General features: G+C 44.9%; 1 protein-coding gene across 1 annotated transcript in view; it reads left to right on the forward strand.

Moving 5' to 3' along the window:
• Positions 1-20,128, forward strand: part of LOC122545940 (uncharacterized) — a 72,107-nt gene that overhangs the window by 42,958 nt on the left and 9,021 nt on the right. The gene's annotated exons all lie outside the window — the stretch shown is intronic.

Below are 20,128 nucleotides of genomic sequence, written 5' to 3' on the forward strand. Positions count from 1 at the left end.
GAACCAATACGCTTTGCTCCTTCTCACAGAATCATACTTGAAAACGGTTGCGGTCCCGATGGATTGAGTGACTGTCAAAGTGAGGACTGCAGACGCTGGAGAGTCAGAAAGTGTGGTGCTGGAAAAGCACAGCAGGTCAGGCAGCATCTGAGGAGCAGGAGAGTCAACGTTTTGCGCATAGGGCCTTAATCTGTTGATTTTGAAACTTCCATCTTCAGATCTTCAAATACTCTGTAAAAAGAGATTACAAAAGCTATCACTGTCAGTGCAGGGTAGAAATTCTGAACAAGGAATTCTACTTTCTGTGGAATATTCTTTTCTTTTGTTATTCCACAAAATTGAAAGCACCATCCCACTCTCCCTTCCCCTCTGTTCTCACTCTGCTCTAACTAATTCCCTGAAGGTGCTGATTCAGAATCTTAAAGGGGCAGAAAAGCAAAAACGTCAAGACTGCCATCTCTCTGCATTTTGGATAACTCCACAACACTGGGATACAGTTGACAGTGAGCAGGTCTGATTCTGGGAAGCAAACATAAGTGTGTCAATTCATGGGGTAACCTGCAATGCAGCTATTTGTGGAACAAAATGGTTAACGTCCCCAGGAAGGTGGGAGCAAATTGAGACATCAAGGCATTAACACCGACATACGTCAGTGAAACTCTTCTGCTCCCAGTCAGGGCAAAACATCTTTGAAAGCTGCTCTGAAAGTCCAGTCTTCACAACCACACTTCTGCTTTCACCAAAGACAATTAGAGTCATACAGCACGGAAACAGACCCTTTGGCCCAACTTGTCCGAGCTGACCAGATATCCTAAATTAATCTAGTCACATTTGCCATCACTTGGCCCCTATATGGGCCGGGTGCTGGCAGCTGGGACTAAATTGGGTTGGCTATCTGTTCGGCAAGAATGAGTTGGACCAAAGGATCTGTTTCCGTGCTGTACATCTCTCTGACTCCAGTCGCATTTGCCATCACTTGGCCCCGATACACTGAACCCTTCGTATTCATACACCCATCCACGTGCCTTTTAACTGCTGGAATTGTACCAGACCCCACCACCTCGTCTGGCAGCTCATTCCATAACTGCACCACCCTCTCCATCAAAAACGTTTCCCCTAAGATCTCTTTTACATCTCCCCACCCCGGCCTTACCGGAAACCTATTACCCTCTCGTTCTGGACTCCCCCATCCGAAGGAAAAGACCTTGAGTATTGACCCTATCCATGCCCCTCAGCATTCTATAAAACGTCTGTAATGTCACCCTTCAGACTCTGGGGAAAACAGCCCCATCCCATCCTTCCATCTCTCCTCGCCCAGGTAATTAAGACACATACCTGAGTTTGCAGAATCTGCTCCCTCCCTGGATTCACTCCAGCTGCTACAAGTGAACAGATTTCCACCCCTCCCTTCTCTCGCCTTCCCAGGATGAACAGTTCCTCCAGAGGGAGGGAGTTTCAGCCTGAAACTGACAGGGCCACTTCCGCGCATTGTGACGCCATCAATGGGCCGGGGGTGGGGGATGGTATGGGAGACGGGGCAAGAGAAAGGGGCAGGACGAGATGCGGGGCTCGGCCGGAAGCGGGACCCCGCACTCCGCCTGCGCTGGCTTGCACAGTTTGCAGAAATTCCTTCCCTTCAGAGAATCCCCAGTGTAGAAGCAGGCCACTCGGCCCAACGAGTCCACACCGACCCTCCAAAGGGTAACTCACCCTCAACCATTCCCCTAGCCTTTTTGCTCAAAACTGTTAGAAATGGGGTAAAGTGTAGTTTTTGCAGATGTAGAAAAAGCATACAGAAAAGGGGTACAGCAAGAGAACTATTAACCCTGCAGGTATTTAGGGACTTTTCAGTGTATTATTGTGGTTAATTAAATGCTAACATTGGTGTGTAATTACTATAACAAAAAATTCTTTTTGTAAAATTATGCTTTCAGCAAAAAGCTGAGATAACCGAAATGCTTGAGCTGCACAAAACGATACACGTTAATGAAATGTCCGAGGATGGAATGTACCAGCAGAATTGATACAAAATATGAAACCAGATCTTGACAAAATAAATGTATGTGTCAGCATTTACAGAAAGGAAGGTTGCCAACCTGGGGAAGGGGGAAGTAATAAGGGTGGAGCGCAGCTGGGCAGTGGTCTGGTACAGTAAGAGAGATTGGGTAATTAGGAGTCTGGAGAGATGCCCTCACTCAGCTCAAAGGGTATAACTGTACACTAACCTGAGTTCTAATTTGCTCATTTGCTTCTGCATTTGATGCCCTTTCTTGCAAGATCGTAGAACAAATTGTCTTGTTTCCAGTTTTGGTGGTCTCGTCTAAATTTTATTAAACTTGTTTCTAAAATATTTGGGGGCGTGTTCCGGGATCCCAAGCTCCGGTCGCTCGGCATTCTTGGAGAAACGGAAAAGGTGCACCTCGCTGATTTCGGCGATCTCTAGTTTCCCCTTGTTGCCGAGGCAGCTCTGAGCGAGCGTGATCCGGACTGGGAGACCCTGGAGACAGGACGGGCAGACGCGACGCAGCGGGGTCGGTCGGGTAACTCTTGTGCACAAGACCCGGGTAAGAAAAAGGTCTTAAATAAGTATTATCTGGGTGACTGGGGTAGGCACAGGGTTTTGTTTTGTTGTCAGTCTTTGCCACGAGCGAGGCGCACTAAGACACGGCGGGTTGGTCGGGTAACTCTTATGGACTTAAGACCCACATTCGCGGGCGGCCAGGATTTGCAGCATTACTTGCTGTTTCGCCGTACTGCGAAGGGCACTAAGACGTGGTGGTTCGGTCAGGTTACTCTTGTGTACATAAGACCCGGGTAAAGGTAAATTTCGGGCGACCTCGATTGACAACGTATTTTGCTGTCTGGTATTGCCGCGGGACGGGGTGCGCATTCGACCAAGTAACATTTCTGCACAGACCAAGGTATGAAAATTGACCTTTAAGTATTACCTTGGTGGTCAGTTCCGTACGAGAAGTACGGGGGAATTGGCAACTTAAAAAAATAGAGAATAAAGGTCTTTAATTGGCTAGATTAATCTAACAAGTAAGGTGTCTAACTGACTCGATCACCCAGCCTTAGACCGGTTATTAAGAAGGGAAACCCCCCACGCGGAGATTAGGACCCTGAAGTGGGTGTGGAAGAAGGTAACACCGAACTTCAGAGAGGTTAATTTAAATTATATAAAGAAAACGGCCGAGTATTAAAATGGGAAATAAGAATAGCAATTTAGATGTAGAAGGGGACATGAGAGGGACGTTCGAGGACCACATCCCAACGGACAGTCCTTTAGGAAAAATGTTAAGAGATTGGAAGTACAATCCTTGGACGCGAGGAAAGGATAAAATACGAATGATAAAATGTCAATGAAAAACAGCCTTATAGTCAGGAGGAATCAGATCATGCTTCGTGTCAGAAGGGCTAGTAGCTGAAGGGCTACTGAGGAGGCACTTCGTAACTAACTTATGGCAGACGCCCAGAAAAATATTCAAAAGCTAGAGGAGTCGTTGCGGGAAACTCAAAGTATCTGTGAGACATGGTGTCTGTGTGTGTGTGTGTGAGAGAGAGAGAGAAAAGAGCTGTACAGCTAGGAGAAAGTTTAACCCTTTGTGATTCAGTGTGAATGCACATTTGTTTGTTGGTGATTGAATGTTCCCTGGAGCTTGAGATCCGGGATTGTTTTGAATCTGATTTCTATTATGGAAATTTTAACATGATTTCTTTTAAGGTTAAGGATTTTGCAAGATTATGAAATAAAATGTTCTTTTTACAGGTCATGACTGCCTTACTATCAGTTTCTAACTAACCTCTTTTATCCTTACATAAAAGCGATTTATGGAGGACAGTTGAAGTTTTAACTTGAATAGACAAATCCTTTTAAGGCAGCTCTGGTTATTTCACGACCTATAGCATTGTAATTGAGCAATGACTGGTCAGGACTACTTGGGAGGACTAGTTTTGGATTTGAATCAGGGGACTGGAACCGGGTGATTGTGGTGGATTTCAGAGTTGGGAACTGTGTGCATTTTGCATTTTGAATATTAAACACTGAATAAAAGAATTTATAATATATAAATATATATTTACAAGTAAGATTCCAAAATGTATAGTTAGGAACAGGCTTTAAAGAAAAGCAAGCATCAATTGATAAATTGTATTTGAGATTACAGGGAGCAAGAAAAATTGCAATATTTCTTTAAAAGAATCAAGGTTTAAACAAAACATTGGGTGAGGAGATGTTCCAAAAGGGAGGAGAAAGGATTGGGGAGGAGATGTTAAGGGGTCTGGTAGACAGGAACAAGGATCAAAGTGGAAATCCCCACAGGCGGGATGTTATTACTGTGGAAAGACAGGTCACTTTAAGAGAGAGTGTCCAGATCTGAAAAAGGAAGTAAAGGCAGTGTCGTTTATGAACCTTGATGAAAAATAGGGGTGTCAGGAGTTCCTGCCCCCGGGGACCCACCAGGAACCCTTGATAAATTTAAAGGTGGGACCTTACAAAGAGGACGTAGTTTTCCTAGTCGAGACGGGGGCAGCAAGGTCATCCTTAAATTTTAAGCCCAAGGGAGTGGGAACAAAAACAAAAGTTAATTGGATTATGGCAACAGTTTTGTGATGAGAGGCACGAAGAATCAGTTTTGCGTTCATGATGAGATATTGCCACCAAATTGGGGATTTAATTAACTGCAAAAGGTGCTATTGAATCTGTTGAGGTTCTTATAAATGAATGTGCTTGAGCAAAAATATATAATTAATAATTAATATTTATAATAATTCAATTGTGTTAGCCTGAATCAATATTAATTGGCAGGATTCCTTCATACATTCTCAGTGACCTGTCTTATTGATTCATGGTTAATTTAAAACATGACTGCATTAATTCATTGTTAATTAAAGAATGGAAAGCTACATTACTGGCCAGTGTGTGTGCAGGCAGTGGTAGCAATAGCCTTATTGGTAGAGGAGAGTCGGAAACTTACTTTTAGGGGAGCCTTAGTAGTCAGCACCCCACATCAGGTACGGTCAGGAGAAGAAAGGGGCATGATTAGAAGAGCTGCTCTGAGGGAATGGAAAAGAGAGATCCGGTGGGTGAGGGAGTGATACCAGCCAAAAACAAATTCCCCAATGTAGACCCCCATTGGAAGGGTATGGATGAACATGATAGAGGAAAAATGAGGGACTTATGAGAAATGGTCATTTTGGGTATTAAAGAAGCAGCACCTAAATCTCAGAAGTTTTTTAAAGCTTTTCAAGTAAGACAGGAAAAGGAGGAAGCCCTGTCATCCTTTTTACAGAGATTAAAATAAGCCACTAGAAAATATTCGGGAATGAATCCCGATGATCCGGTAGCACAGGGACTTTTAAAGGTCCAATTTGTGACTAAATCATGGCCGGACATAGAAAAGAAATTACAGAAATTAGAAGGCTGGAGTGAAAAACAGATAGATGATCTGTTATATGAGGCACAGAAAGTGTATGTGAAAAGGGAAGAGGAGAAACAAAAACAAAAACAAAAAGCTAAAATAATGGTTGCAGCAGTTGAAGAAATTACGATAGACAATGTCCAAGGTTAGGACGACAAAGAGAAGCGGTATCATTGATGATTTTTGATGAAGATTAGGGGAGTCAGGGGTTCCCTCCTCCTGTGACCCACCGGGAACCCTTGATAAATTTAAAAGTGGGACCTGAAGGAGAGGAAACAGTGCTTTTAGTGGATACGGGAGCAGCACGATCATCCCTAAGCTTTAGACCTAGCGGTGTTAAATTAACTAACAAAGGTCTCAAGGTTTCTGGAGTAAAAGGCAAAGAATTCTTAAATCAGAATGCAGGACAATGGTTCACAGACTCTAGGATCTTGAAATATGAGACAATCTTAATAGAACAGAATGACCTTGTGTTAGTCACAGACAGTTGCTTGAATCCAGCTGCATTTCTGTGGCGGAGAGAGGGGGGTAGCCCCTGGAAATCCAGAACATGACTGTCTTGATATTACTGAATATCAGACTAAAGTGCGAATGAACTTAAGAGACGTACCGTTGCATGCGGGAGCTCGGTTGTTTATCGATGGGTCCTCCCGGCTGATTGAGGGTAAAAAGCACAATGAATATACTGTAGTAGACGGGATAGAGGGAAGCATTATCGAGGCTGAAAGACTGCCTAACGGCTGGTCAGAGTTCAATGATAAGTTTTTAAAGAACTATACTGTGGCGCTCGGCTCTTCTTTGTCTATTCTTAGGAATAAAGGCCTGTTGGTACAGACACTGCCATTCAAGTTTGCAGTACATCGAATACAACCAGGTAATTGGGTCCTGATCAAGACCTTATTGCTGGAACAGCACAGCAGGTCAGGCAGCATCCAGGGAACAGGAGATTCGACGTTTCGGGCACAGGCCCTTCTTCAGGAATGAGCAGAGCATTTCTCTGCTCATTCCTGAAGAAGGGCCTGTGCCCGAAACGTCGAATCTCCTGTTCCCTGGATGCTGCCTGACCTGCTGTGCTGTTCCAGCAATAAAGTTTCAACTTTGATCTCCAGCATCTGCAGACCTCACTTTCTCCTCCTGATCAAGACCTGGAAAGATACCAAACTGCACCCGTGCTGGGAGGGACCATTCCTAACTCTCCTGACTAGTGAAACTGCTATTCGGACTGCTGAGAAAGGGTGGAGTCATCACACTCGCGTTAAAGGTCCTGTGAATGCCCCAAAGGCGGAGTGGCACGCTCATCCTACAGACAACCCTCTGAAAGTTAAGAAAGAAAGAATGAACGGAGACAAAAGACTCTTTTAACGTTTGCTGATATACATATTGTTATTGATTGTAAGGGCTGTGTGACACCTAAAATGTTAAGACAGGACAGTAGGCAGAGTTCAGAGATGGGTAGATACTGGTATAGTATTGTAACGTTAGTAGTACTAACTATTCAAGGAAATGCGAAAAATCACTTCACTACGCTGTGCCAGAATTATGCTAAACAAGAGGGACTTGCCGACTGTTGGGTCTGTGCAGAGGTCCCACACCATGGCGAATCTGGAATCCCCCCTCAGTAATATTGCTCACTAAAAAACGTGTACGATGTACAATAATTTGATGTGGGTTCAAATAATACAAAGTGGAGGTTTGAAAGAAGCAAATATAGCTTTGCGGGATGGCTCCCAAGGCCAGCTCCAAAGCATCAGGGCGCTATTGATAGTCTTAGAATTTCCCCACCGAAAGGAGCAGTAAACACCACCTGTTTCTGTAATCAGAATGATGCTGCACCTTTCCAACTAGGAAAATCATCTTGTGTCCACATCAGTCAAGCCACTGCCATGACCACTCCCCAAATATTAAACGGAACATATTGGGTATGCGGTCTGAAGGCCTATCCATCCCGGGGAAAAATATGTTCGTGTGATCAAATGTGTCATGTTATGAAGTTGACGAAACACTTCCCCAAAACCAGAAAGGTTGGAGTGGCTGCTGTTACCTCGCTTATGTAGTCCCTCACCTCCGAATAGAAAAGCTTGAGCCCAACCTGAGAAAGGAAGGGGGGATAAGACGCAAGACCAGAGAGGTCTCAGAAGGAGACCGTCTACTGTGGACACTACTCCCAAACTACGGCACTACAAGGGCAGGGGTGAAAATACAGAAATAGCAGCTGCCCTTGAAAATTTAATTAATGATACCACCGACGCGATGGGAGAAACTCAATCCCAAATATCGGCCATAATCACTGAAATGATTGCCACAAGACTGACAGCTTTACAGAATCGAATGGCTTTAGACTATCTTTTGGCCGAAAAAGGGGGAACCTGTGCTCTGATTGGTAAAGAATGCTGCACCTTCATCCCAGACATCTCTTCCATAGTGGAAGATAAGGCAGAAATAGTAAAGAAAAAGATAAGCAATATAAGACAAATTGAAGATGAACTCCGAAAAGATGAAGGATGGGGATGGGGTAACTGGAGATTGACCGGGTGGGAAAACGGTTAGTGAATTTAGGCATTTATGTGCTACTAATAATTGTAGGTTTACTGATAGGGTTTAATGTGTTAAAATGGATAATGACTAAGCTGGTAATGTCTTTGGGAGGACAACAACCAATAATGGTACAAACTTAGAAGGACAGAAATGACTAGATTGTGAACCTCGACACCATAGGGTGAAAAGAGGGCGGAACATAAGATTGCAAAAACAACAAATGGTTAAGAAAAGAAATGGGGGAATTGTTAGAAATGGGTAAAGTACGTTTTTGCAGATATAGAAAAAACATACAGAAAAGGGGTACAGCAAGAGAACTATTAATCCTGCAGGTATTTAGGGACTTTAGTGAATTTAGTGTATAATTGTGGTTAATTAAATGCTAACTTTGGTGTGTAATTACTATAACAAAAAGTTCTTTTTGTAAAGTTATGCTTTCAGCAAAAAGCTGAGATAACCGAAATGTTTGAGCTATACAAAACGATACAAGTTAATGAAATGTCCGAGGATGGAATGTACCAGCAGAATTGATACAAAATGTGAAACCAGATCTTGACAAAATAAATGTATGTGTCAGCATTTACAGAAAGGAAGGTTGCCAACCTGGGGAAGGGGCAAGTAATAAGGGTGGAGTGCAGCTGGGTAGTGGTCTGGAAGGGCTTATGCCCTAAACGTCGATTCTCCTGTTCCCTGGATGCTGCCTGACCTGCTGCGCTTTTCCAGCAACACATTTTCAGCTGTGATCTCCAGCATCTGCAGACCTCACTTTCTCCTCAGTGGTCTGGTACAGTAAGAGAGATTGGGTAATTAGAAGTCTGGAGAGATGCCCTCACTCAGCTCAACTGTACACTAACCTAAGTTCTAATTTGCTCATTTGCTTCTGCATTTGATGCCCTTTCTTGCAAGATCGTAGAATAAATTGTCTTGTTTCCAGTTTTGGTGGTCTCGTCTAAATTTTATTAAACTTGTTTCTAACAATACTAACGCTCCTGACTTATGCACCTAACCTGCACATCCCTGGGCACTATGGGTAATTTAGAACTGCTAATCCACCCTAACCTGCACATCCCTACACACCATGGATAATTTTGTATTGCAAATCCCCCCCTAAAATGGATAAAGTTAAAAATCACACAACACCAGGTTGGAGACTAACAGGTTTGTTTGGAAGCACTAGCATTTGGAGCGCTGCTCCTTCATTAGGTGGTTGTCAAGAATAAGGTCATAAGACATAGAATTTATGGAAAAACATGACAGAGTCCATGTCATTGAAATGACATGTTGAACAAACCTGGATTGTTCAGTCTTTCATCTTTTCCATTGGGTTGCAGGCATCATTAACATGCAAATCCCAGAAATACCTGTAAGGCACCTTCTCAAGAGAACTTAAAGTTTTATAACAAAAAGTGACATTTTAGACCAGCTCTGCAAGTGAAGTGTAGTGCGGTGCGGTGCGGTCAGGAGAGAGAAAAATGTCTATTTCCATCCTGTATGTCTCTACCTATTTGAGAACAGATGCCTTACTTCTGTTGGTGTAAGTATTGTTGTAAATCATAGCTGGGTACTAATAGTTAGATATAAGGGGGAAGAGAATTCCTCAAATAGGGCAGTATAAGAATCCTGGGAGAGCTCTATTTCTGGTTTACTTGCTAATGAACAAACATTAAACACAAGCACCTATTTATTTCAAATTTGATTTCATTTTCCTTGTGTGATTCCCTGCTGTGACTACACTTGCCTGGATGTTGACAGGCTGGGAGATTGTGGGTTGGGGCTTGATTGACTGAATGTTTTATTGTTCCAGAAGGTGTAGAAGGGAACAGGGAGATCAACAGAGGACAGAGAAATCAGGACCTGAAATCTGAGCTGACACCAGACTACCCTGTGATCAGTGCTTTGATTAGCAGTGCCAACCCTCCACCTTTACCTAACTTCCCATTTGAGGACACCCTCAATATTCAGGATCCAATCCTTGTCATCCTGAAGCCATGTCTCTGTAGAAGTGTCAGATCGCAATTATTCACTTCAATGTATGTAGTCAATTCATTCACTTTTGTTACAATGCAGCACACATTTAGACACACCATTTTTAGTTTCAATTTTTGTGATCTTTAGAATCTAGTTTTGATTGCTGGTATATTTACTCTCCTTGTCCCTTTCAATTGTTCTCTGATGTTCATTTTCCACATCACTACATTACTCACTGGCCTTGATTTGGATTGGCCATAATGTCCAGGGACGTGCATGTTAGGTGGGTTAGCCATGGGAAATGCAGGGTTATAGTTTCGGGGTAATAGAAGCAGGAGTAGGCCATTTGGCCCATCCAGCCGCTCCGCCATTCATTAAGATCATTGCTGATCTATCCATAGACTCAGCTCCTCCTCCCTGCATTATCCCAACTACCCTTAATTCCCCTACCATTGCAAAAACCCATCCAACTGTGTCTTGAATATTCTTAATGAAGCTGCCTCTACTGCTTCTTTGGGCAGAGAATTCCATAGATTCACTACTCTCCAGGAAAAGCAGTTCCTCCTCATCTCTGTCCTAAATTTACTCCTCCTAATCTTGAGGCCTGGTTTCATTCACCAGCAGAAATTACTCAATAGGTAGAGCTTCATCCCCACAGTGCAATGAATTCCCACTTTCCACCAAAAACCTGGATGCAACTCATTCAGTTGCTGTCTCACAAATGCAAGATTTCATTGTAACTTCTTCTGTTCCCATTAAGGGCAAAACATCTTTGAAAGCTGCTCTGAAACTCCAGCCTTCACAATCACACTTCTGCTTTCACCAAAGATTAGAGTCATACAGCACGGAAACAGCCCATTTGGTCCAACTTGTCCGGCCAAACAGATATCCTAAATCAACCTAATCCAATTTGCCTGCATGTGGCTCATTTCCCTCAAAACCCTTCCTTTTCATGTACCCATCCAAATGCCTTTTAAAATTCTTCCTCACCTCAAACATATACTTTCTAGTTTGGACCTTTCTACTTTGGCAAAAGTAACTTGGTTATTCACCCTATCCATGCCCCTTACGAACGTCTATAAGGTCACCCTTCAGCCTCCAGTGCTCTAGGGAAAATATCCCCAGCCATTTGAGTCTCTCCCTGTAGCTCGAACCCTCCAACTCTGACAGGAGCCTTAAAAATCTTTTCCGACCCCGTTCAAAGTTTCACAACATCTTTTCTATAACAGGGAGACCAGAAATGAATGCAGTCTTCCAAATATGGACTTACACAGCTGCAACATGACCTCCCAATTCCTGTACTCTCTGCTCTGACCAATAAAAGAAAGCATACCAAATGCCTCCTTCACTATCCTGTCTACCGGTGACTCCACTTTCAAGGAACTATGAACCTGCATTCCAAGGTCTCTTTGTTCTGCAACACTCCCCTTAACGGTGTCAGTCCTGCCTGGATTGCTTGACCAAAATGCAAACTACACACCTCTTAAACTAAACTGCCACTTCTTGGCCCATCAGCTCACCTGATCAATTCTCATTCATAGTGAACTCTGTTTCCTCTCTTATTCCTTTGAAGTTGAAAATCTCCACCCCACACACCCTCTCTCCGTTCTCAGTTTGCTGAACCTAATCCCTGCTGGACCTCATCCTGAAGGGTCTGCTTCATGCTGATTAACAGACCCACACTCAGGGTGGAGAGGGGGGTGGGGACCTAATTGAAACAAGGAATACTGAACAGCCTGGACAGAGTGGAATTTGGAAAGGTGTTTCCATTGGTTGGAGGGATTAGAACCAGTGGGCACAGCCTTAGAGTAAAGGGAAGACCTTTCAGCATGGAGATAAGGAGAAACTTCTTCAGCCAGACAGCAGTGAATCTATGGAATTCACTGCCACAGAAGGCTGTGCAGGCCAGGTCACCGAGGACATTCAAGATTGAGATGGAGACGTTCTTGAGTCTCAAGGTGATGGAGGGTTACGGAGATGAAGTGGGAGAATGTGGCTGAGGAACCTATCAGCCATGATTGAATGGCAGAGCAAACCTTGAATGGTCCAATTTCTGCTCCGATGCCTTATGTTCTCTTGCTGTCCTGGACACACACAGAGTGCATTGGAAGCAGGAGTAGGCTGTTTGGTCTTCCAAGCCTGCACCAACATTCAACAGATTATCGGCAGATTCACAACCATCAAGATGAATAGTTTGGGACTTGTTCACTGGATCACAGGAGGTTTAGAGGTGACCTGACAGAGGTTTATAAAATCACGAGGGGCAGAGATGAGGTGACCGCTGGTATCCTTTCCCTAAGGTGGGGGTTTCAAGTTTAGGCAGCGAATTTGAAGGTGCGAGGAGAAAGGATTTTAAAAAGGCGGGGGGGGGGGGGGCACATTTCTTTTTACACAGATTGGTTTGTATGTGGAATGAATGTGGATGCAGGTTGAGTAACAACATTTAAAAGACATTTGGATAAGTATATGAATAGGAAAGGTTCGGAGGAATATGTGCCAATCACAGGTAGGTGGAATTAGTTTAGTTTGTGAATATAGTCGGCCTTAGACTAGTTTGACTAAAGGGTCTGGTTTTGTTGGTGTCTGACTCTGTAACTGTTCTATACTGGGGTTAAATCATTTACTTGCCTTCCCCCAGAAACATCCACTTCTTTGGTGTTCAAAAATCAGATGAACTCAGCCTTGAATAATATTCAATGACCCCCTAACGCAGGAAGACATCCCCACTTCTGAACGCAATTCCTCTTGTTAATATACCCCTTGCCTTGCTGATTGCTTGCTGTTGAAACTTTATTGCTGGAACAGCACAGCAGGTCAGGCAGCATCCAGGGAACAGGAGATTCGACGTTTCGGGCACAGGCCCTTCTTCAGGCCCTGATTGCTTGCTGCACCTGTCCAGGCAAAAGTGAGGACTGAAGATGCTGGAAATCAGAGTCGAGATTAGAGTGATGCTGGAAAAGCACAGCCAGTCAGGCAGCATCTGAGGAACAGGAAAAATCGACATTTCAGGCAAAAGCTCTTCATCTGCACCTGTCTGACAACTGGCAGTGACTGGTGTAGAAGGATGCTGAGGCCCCTTTGCACATCCACACATCATTCCTGATGAAGTGCTCGGGAACGAAATGTCGACTTTCCTGGTCCTCGGATGCTGCCTGACCTACTGCCTTTTTCCAGCCCCACACTTTGACTCTAATCTCCAGCATCTGCAGTTCTCACTTTCCCCACATCCCAATATATCGCCATTTAAACAATACATCTCCTTTCTGCTTTTTTTTTTCACAGCAATGGCTATAACTTCACATTGAGATACTGCATTTGTACGTGTTTGTAAATTGTGGTCTTATCTACATTGGGAAGACCCAGTGTAAACTTGGGGAACAGTTTGGCGAGCATCACAGCTGGGTCTGCAGAGGCTGACCAGACCTCCCAATCACCACTCATTTTAATTCCCCTTCCCACTCCCTTTCTGACAAGAACATCTTAGGCTTCCTCTATTGCCACAACGAACGAAACCGCAAATTGGGGGAACAACACCCCATCTTCCGCCCGGGCAGCCGACAGCCTGTGGGACTCAACATCAAGTTCTCCAATTTCAAATAACCTCCCTTTCCATCCCCCGACTCCCTTCTCAGCCCCGTGCCCCTCATTTCCACTTCTCCCTTTCATTAACCTGATTTCTTTCACCCATTGACTCATCAGGCCGTAACCTCTCCCTGTCTTCACTTATCCCCACTTTAGTCCCCTGCCCCAGCACCCATCCCCAGTCCTGAAGAAGAGTTACACCCAAAATACAACTTCTCCACTTCCTGATGCTTATTGGTTTGCTGTGTCGTTCCAGCCTCCTGCCTGTCTATTTTGCCAATTGAGACACAGACCTCGACCATGTTTCCAGAGTCTGTCCCCTCCCTGGGTTCACTCCCTTTCCTTTCAGTTCCTGCAAATCAACAATTGAATCCCAGAATGAAAACGAAACAGAAAAGGGGGCGAGAAAAGAGAGTACTGTACTCACAGATCTTAGACAGAGGAAGGAATTTGCAGTCTGGGTGAAGCTCAATGTTGATTCAGAAAGAGAGGTGCAGGAGTAGCAGCTTCAGAAACTCATGGTCCAACTTCCGCATTCAGACAATGCTGTGGCTCTGATTGGCAGGAGGACCATTCTCCTTCCGGTCCTCCAGGGTTGCCTACTGGGCCATCAAAGGAAGATCGCGAGCCTTTTTTTGCGGAACGCGATGAGCATGCCCAGAGTTTTGCTGATACCGGTGGGCATGCGCACTGCGTTGCTGACACCGGATAACATGCGCAGTATGCTCACTGGGCATGCTGGTGTTCCTGTCAGATTTTAAGAGGCCAAATGCCAATGGGTAAAAAAGGGGTTGAGGCACAATTTGTTTTTTCGCTGTGGTTTGACACTTCATTGCTTTTGCATTCTGTCTGGATGCTCAACTTTTGTATGTCTTTTCACCACGTTGGGGGGCGAGTCCAGAACTGGAGGGCATGGGTTTAGGGTGAGAGGGGAAAGGTTTCTGAGGGGTAACCTTTTTGCACAGACGGTGGTGCGTGTCAGCCAGAGGAATTGGTGGAGGCTAGTACGTATGATAATATTTAAAATGCATCTGCATGGGGATATGAATAGGACAGATTCGGAGGGATAAGGGGCCAAATACTGGCAAATGAGTCACTAGATTAATTCAGGATATCTGGTCGGCATAGACCGAAGGGTATGTTTCTGTGCTCTGTGACGCTATTTCTAGATAGTTGGAACAACTTCATTAGGCCATTCACCCCTTACAGTCAAGATCAGAGTGGTGCTGGAAATGCACAGCAGGTCAGGCAGCATCCAAGGGAGCAGGAAAATCGACGTTTCAGACAAAAGCCTGAAATGCTGCCTGACCTGCTGTGCTTTTCCAGCAACACATTTTCAGCTCTGATCTCCAGCATCTGCAGTCCTCACTTTCTCCATTTCTAACCCCTCCCGACTCCCAGGTAGAGTCATCACCATCCATTTTCTGTGTGTGTGTGTCCTTTGAAGGGCTTGATACAGCGGTCAAAGCTGGTTCGAGGCATGAGAAAAGAAGGGTGTGGTTGGGGCTGGGGAGAAAAGAGACAGAATGGATGGGGGACAGAGAGAAACTGTGGGGGGGGGGGAACAGAGAGAGAGAGAATAAGTGGGGTTGATAGAGAGATTGGGCGGGGGAGAAAGAATGGGCGTGGCGGAGAAGTGGGAGATGGCACAGGGCAGGGTGACACTAGGCACACAGATACACAAGATGATCACTGAGCCATCAGTTAGCCAACTTGACACACAAGATGGCCGCCAGATGACAATACGGAGAGAAACAGCAGAGCTGATACAGATACTGCCTGGGGCCACCAGAATGCCAGCACAATGGACTCACAACCCAGGTGATTAGTTTAAGGCGGGTGGGGGAGAGAATACACATGAGTAATGAACACTGCCCGCCGAATTGTCTGGGTCCAGCCAACACCCATTATAGAAGTGCTAACAGCTTGATACAGACTCAATACCAAATGCTAATAGCCAGGGCTGCAGGAATCCCCCTTCTCAGGAAGAGCAATTAGCGCCCATTACTACAACAATGGATTTCCATGCAGACATTGAAATGGACAATGTCTGCACTGAAACTGACAACGACTGTGCGGAAATTAACAAAGGCTGCGCCTGAACTGACAAAGACTGTACCGAAACTATCAACGATTCTACAAGGATTACCATAAACAAATCATGTTACAAAGACAATAATTTCATCCCTGACCGATTGTATCACAAGATGTATAAAAGTTTCTTGACGTGTGCTCCAGGTCGAGAGAAGTCTCGCAGCTAACACTGTTCTGTTGGTGCCTTTCTCTCCCCGGAGCCCCGGTATTTCCTCGTGCAATAAACTCTGTCATTGAACCTCAATTCTGAATCCGAGCCTAGTGTTTTTCCCCACAACAGGGGAGAGAGAATGGGCGGGGATGGCAGATGGTGGGGGGAGGGAGGGAGAGAGAGAGAATGGATAGAGAGGAGATGGTGGAGGCCTGGAAGAATAGAAATGGGACAGAGAGTGTGGTGAGAGAATAGATGGGGGCAGAAGGTGTGGTGGAGAGAGAATAGATGTGGCAGATGGTGTGCAGAAGGACTGGTCAGAAGGCAGAGGGTGAGGAATGAAATGACAGGGTTGCAGAGGGTTGCGTGAGAGAGAATGGACAGGCTGTATGAAGTATAGAGGGAGAATGGACAAGAAGCTGGGGATGAAAAGAGAATGGACAAGGGGCGCTGTGGATGGCGGGGGAGAATAGACAGTGGGATCTGTGGGTGATGGGGGGAATGGACAGGGGAAGCTGTGGCTGGCCAAGATCAAAAAAGTTGATGACAGTAAACATTTATCAGATTGTTTCTGGAACAGAAAAACTTGCACTGGCGTCTCCCAGAAGAGGGGTGTCTCGTATGTATTCCTTCAATTTGTTTTAAAATAATTGTTATGTATCTTCATTGTTAAGGTGTACCTGGCACCCAGAGAGATGGCTGTGGTTGTTGGAGGTCAGTCATCTCAGTTCCAGGACCGTCTCTGCAGGAATTCATGGGGTAGTGTCTTAGGCTCAACCATCTTCATCAATGATCTTCTTCCATCATAAGGTCAGAGGTGGTGATATTCACAAATAATTGCACGATGTTCACAATTCCTCACAAACTGAAGTAGTTCAGTTTGAAATGCAACAAGATCTTAACAATATCCAATGGGCTGATGAGTGACAAGTAACATTTATGCCACGCCAATGCCATACAATGACTCATCCCAAAAAGAGATAATCTGACCACTGCCCCGTGATATTCAACAGTGTTACTGTCACTAAACACCCTGCTATCAACATCCTTGGGGTTTACCATTGACCAGAAACTCAACTAGACTAACAACAGACAGAATGGCAACAAGTGCAGGCAACCAGTCAGGAATATTATGGCAAGAAACTCCCCAAATCCTGCCCATCTTCTACAAGGCAGAAGTCAACAGTATAACGGACTACTCTCCCACCAGCTTGGATGGGTGCGGCTTCAACAACATTCAAAAAGCTTGATACCATCCAGGACAAAGTCGTCTGCTTGATTGGCACCATCTCCACATACATCCACTCCCTCTGCCCTACTGTTCAGAAGCAGGAGTGCATATGATCTACAAGACACAACACAGAAATTCACCAAAGATCCTTAGAAAATACCTTCCAAACCAACAACCACTTCCATCTAGAAGGATCAGGCAACAGACACTTAGGAACACAACTTCTTGCAAGTACCCCTCCAAGCCACTCACCATCTTGACTTGGAAATATATTGCTGTTCCTTCAGTGTTGCTGGGTCTAAATCCTGGAATACCCTCCGTAAGGACATTATGGGTCACCGTACAGCGTGTGGACCACAGCAGTTGAAGAAGGCAGGTCACCATTACCTTTTCAAGCGGAACTAAATGCTGGCCAGCCAGCAAAGCTCATGTACCATGAATAACTTTTAATAAATGGTTGGAATCTGCAAATTAAAAAAAATCAATGTTCAGGTGGAATAGACGTCGGGCTTTGATTTGGTTCTGGATTAGTGGTGCTGGAAGAGCACAGCAGTTCAGGCAGCATCCAAGGAGCTTTGAAATCGACGTTTCAGGCAAAAGCCCTTCATCAGGAATAAAGGCAGTGAGCCTGAAGCGTGAAGAGATAAGCGAGGGGAGGGTGGGGGTGGGGAGAGAGTAGCATAGAGTACAATGGGTGAGTGGGGGAGGAGATGAAGGTGATAGGTCAGGGAGGAGAGGGTGGAGTGGATAGGTGGAAAAGGAGCTAGGCAGGTCGGACAAGTCCGGACAAGTCATGGGGACTGTGCTGAGCTGGAAGTTCGAAGAGCTTCCGGGCAGAGGAAATGACCTGGGAGTTGCAGTGGGAGAGGGACTCCCTGAGATTCTTGGAGAGAGAGGAGGAAAACTTCTTCAAGGCAGGCATGATTTGGTCCTTATTTGAGGACGGACAAAGAGCGATATACTGACACTGAATTGGAAATAGAGTTTCGAGTTAAACATCTGTAGTGTTTCACTCAGTGGATCAATTGAAAATCGATTAAAGATTGTCTCCTGGCGTGTATGTCATGAACACATGAAAAAGGACCGTTAAGAAGGCATATGGGACTCTTGATTTCATCTCGTTCATGGCTGATGTCCTACCCACAATCCCATGCGACCCAGATACTGCTCTATCTGCTGTGAGCAATGTTCATGGTGTGCATGTGTGAGATCGGTATGGGGCCCCGCTCCTCGTCGTTCTGATGGACGGTGCGACCAACCTTTGGGAATCCCAGGAGGACCGGAAGGAGTCTGGTCCTCCTGCCAAATAAAACCCCCGCCATTGTCTGAATGCGGAAGTTTGACCATGAGCTTCTGAAGCTCTTCTCTCGCTGAATGAAGATTGAGTTTCAGTACATACTGCATCTTCCTTTCTCTGTTTAACATCTGGAGTACCGCACTCTCTTTTCTCGCCCCCTTTCCCATTGCTTTTCTTATCCTTGGGTTCAGCTGTTGGTTTGTAGGAGCTGAGGGAAAAAGGAAGGGACAGACTTTGGAAAAGGTTGGTTTAGATCTGTGCCTGTTAATGTTTGACAGGCTTTGTTTCCTGAGCTTGATACATTCACTTGTCTGGCAAAAAAGGATGGCCTCTTGATCCATGTTGGGGATGGAAGTGGATTATGCTGTGGGTGACTTGCTCGTAGTAGTCCAATAAGCATTGGATAAGTAATCATGACACACAAACCTTGAGTTATTGACTGTTTATTCGGGAGCTCACGGGGAGAGCCAAGTCGACCTAATAGTCACAAGTCACTCCGACGAGAAACAGAGAGTTATGTGATTATATAGGTTACAGTCATTTAACAATTAGCAAACTGTTAATTGCAGGATATTGAGTAACTAAGTCACATTGCCCAGCGACGTAGTGTCTGGACGGTGTTGGTCAGTCGCTGATAAGTGTGCAATGGGTCCTTGCAAAGAGAAGGATATTCCCATGCAAGGAAAGAATTTGTTTATCAGGTAGCAGTACAGCTGCAAGGCCGAGTGTCTCTGTTGAGTCTGGGAATTAAGGGTAGCTGGGACAATGCAGGGAGGAGGAGCTCAGACAATGGATAGATCATCCATGATCTTAATGAATGGTGGAGCAGGCTGGAAGGGCCAAATGGCCTATTCCTGCTTCTATTACTATGAAACTATAACCCTGCATTTCCCATGGCGAACCCACCTAACCTGCACATCCCTGGACACTGTGGCCAATTTAGCATGGCCAACCAAATCATGGCCGGTGAGCAATGTAGTGATGTGGGAAATGAACAATAGAAAGGGACAAGGAGAGGAAATGTATCAGCAATCGAAACTGAATACTAATGTCACAAAAATTGAAATGATACATGGTGAGTCTGAATGTGTGCCGCATTGTAACAAAAGTGAATGAATTAACTGCACACATTGGAAGTGAATAATTATGGTCTGAGACTCCTTACAGAGACATGGCTTCAGGATGGCAAGGATTGGATCCTGGATATTGAGGTGTAGTCAGATGGGAAGCGAGGTAAAGGCAGAGGGTTGGCACTGCTCACCAAAGCACTGAGCACACAGTAGTCTGGTGTCAGCTCGGCTTTCAGGGCCTGATTTCTCTGTCCTCTGATCTCCCTGTTCCCACAGAGTAAGATGTCGGTCTGTTCTCAGCTTTGCTGGACTTCTGCTGAAGCTTTCACGCCTCTTTTACAGCTTCCAGAACAAGAAAACATTCAGTCAATCGAAAGCCAACCCACAATCTCAGCCTGTCACCCATCCAGAACTCAGAGTATAGTCAGAGCAGGGAATCAACCAAGGAAAAATGAAACAATCAGAAATAAATAAATGCTTAATGTTTGTTCATTAGAAAGTAAACCAGAAATAGGGGTCTCACAGGATCCTGAGAGTGCCCTACTTGAGGAATTCTCTCTCCCTAGATGTAACTATTAATATTGTTGGGGCAAAGTAACTTGTGTGTCAAAACGTTTAAAGCAAAGTAGTCAGGAGAGGAGACCTTGAGCAATTGACTAGCTTTATTCATTGCCATGGGGAATACCTCTTAGTTCAAAACAAAGTCCGACGTAGTCCAATAAAATACGGAATGTTACAAGTTTTATGTAAACACAAGCCCCACTCTCCATTAATTATACA

Source organism: Chiloscyllium plagiosum, unplaced genomic scaffold (genome assembly GCF_037043375.1).
Source record: "Chiloscyllium plagiosum isolate Xiang-an unplaced genomic scaffold, Cpla_swu_hap1 HiC_scaffold_27, whole genome shotgun sequence".
NCBI lineage: Eukaryota > Metazoa > Chordata > Chondrichthyes > Orectolobiformes > Hemiscylliidae > Chiloscyllium > Chiloscyllium plagiosum.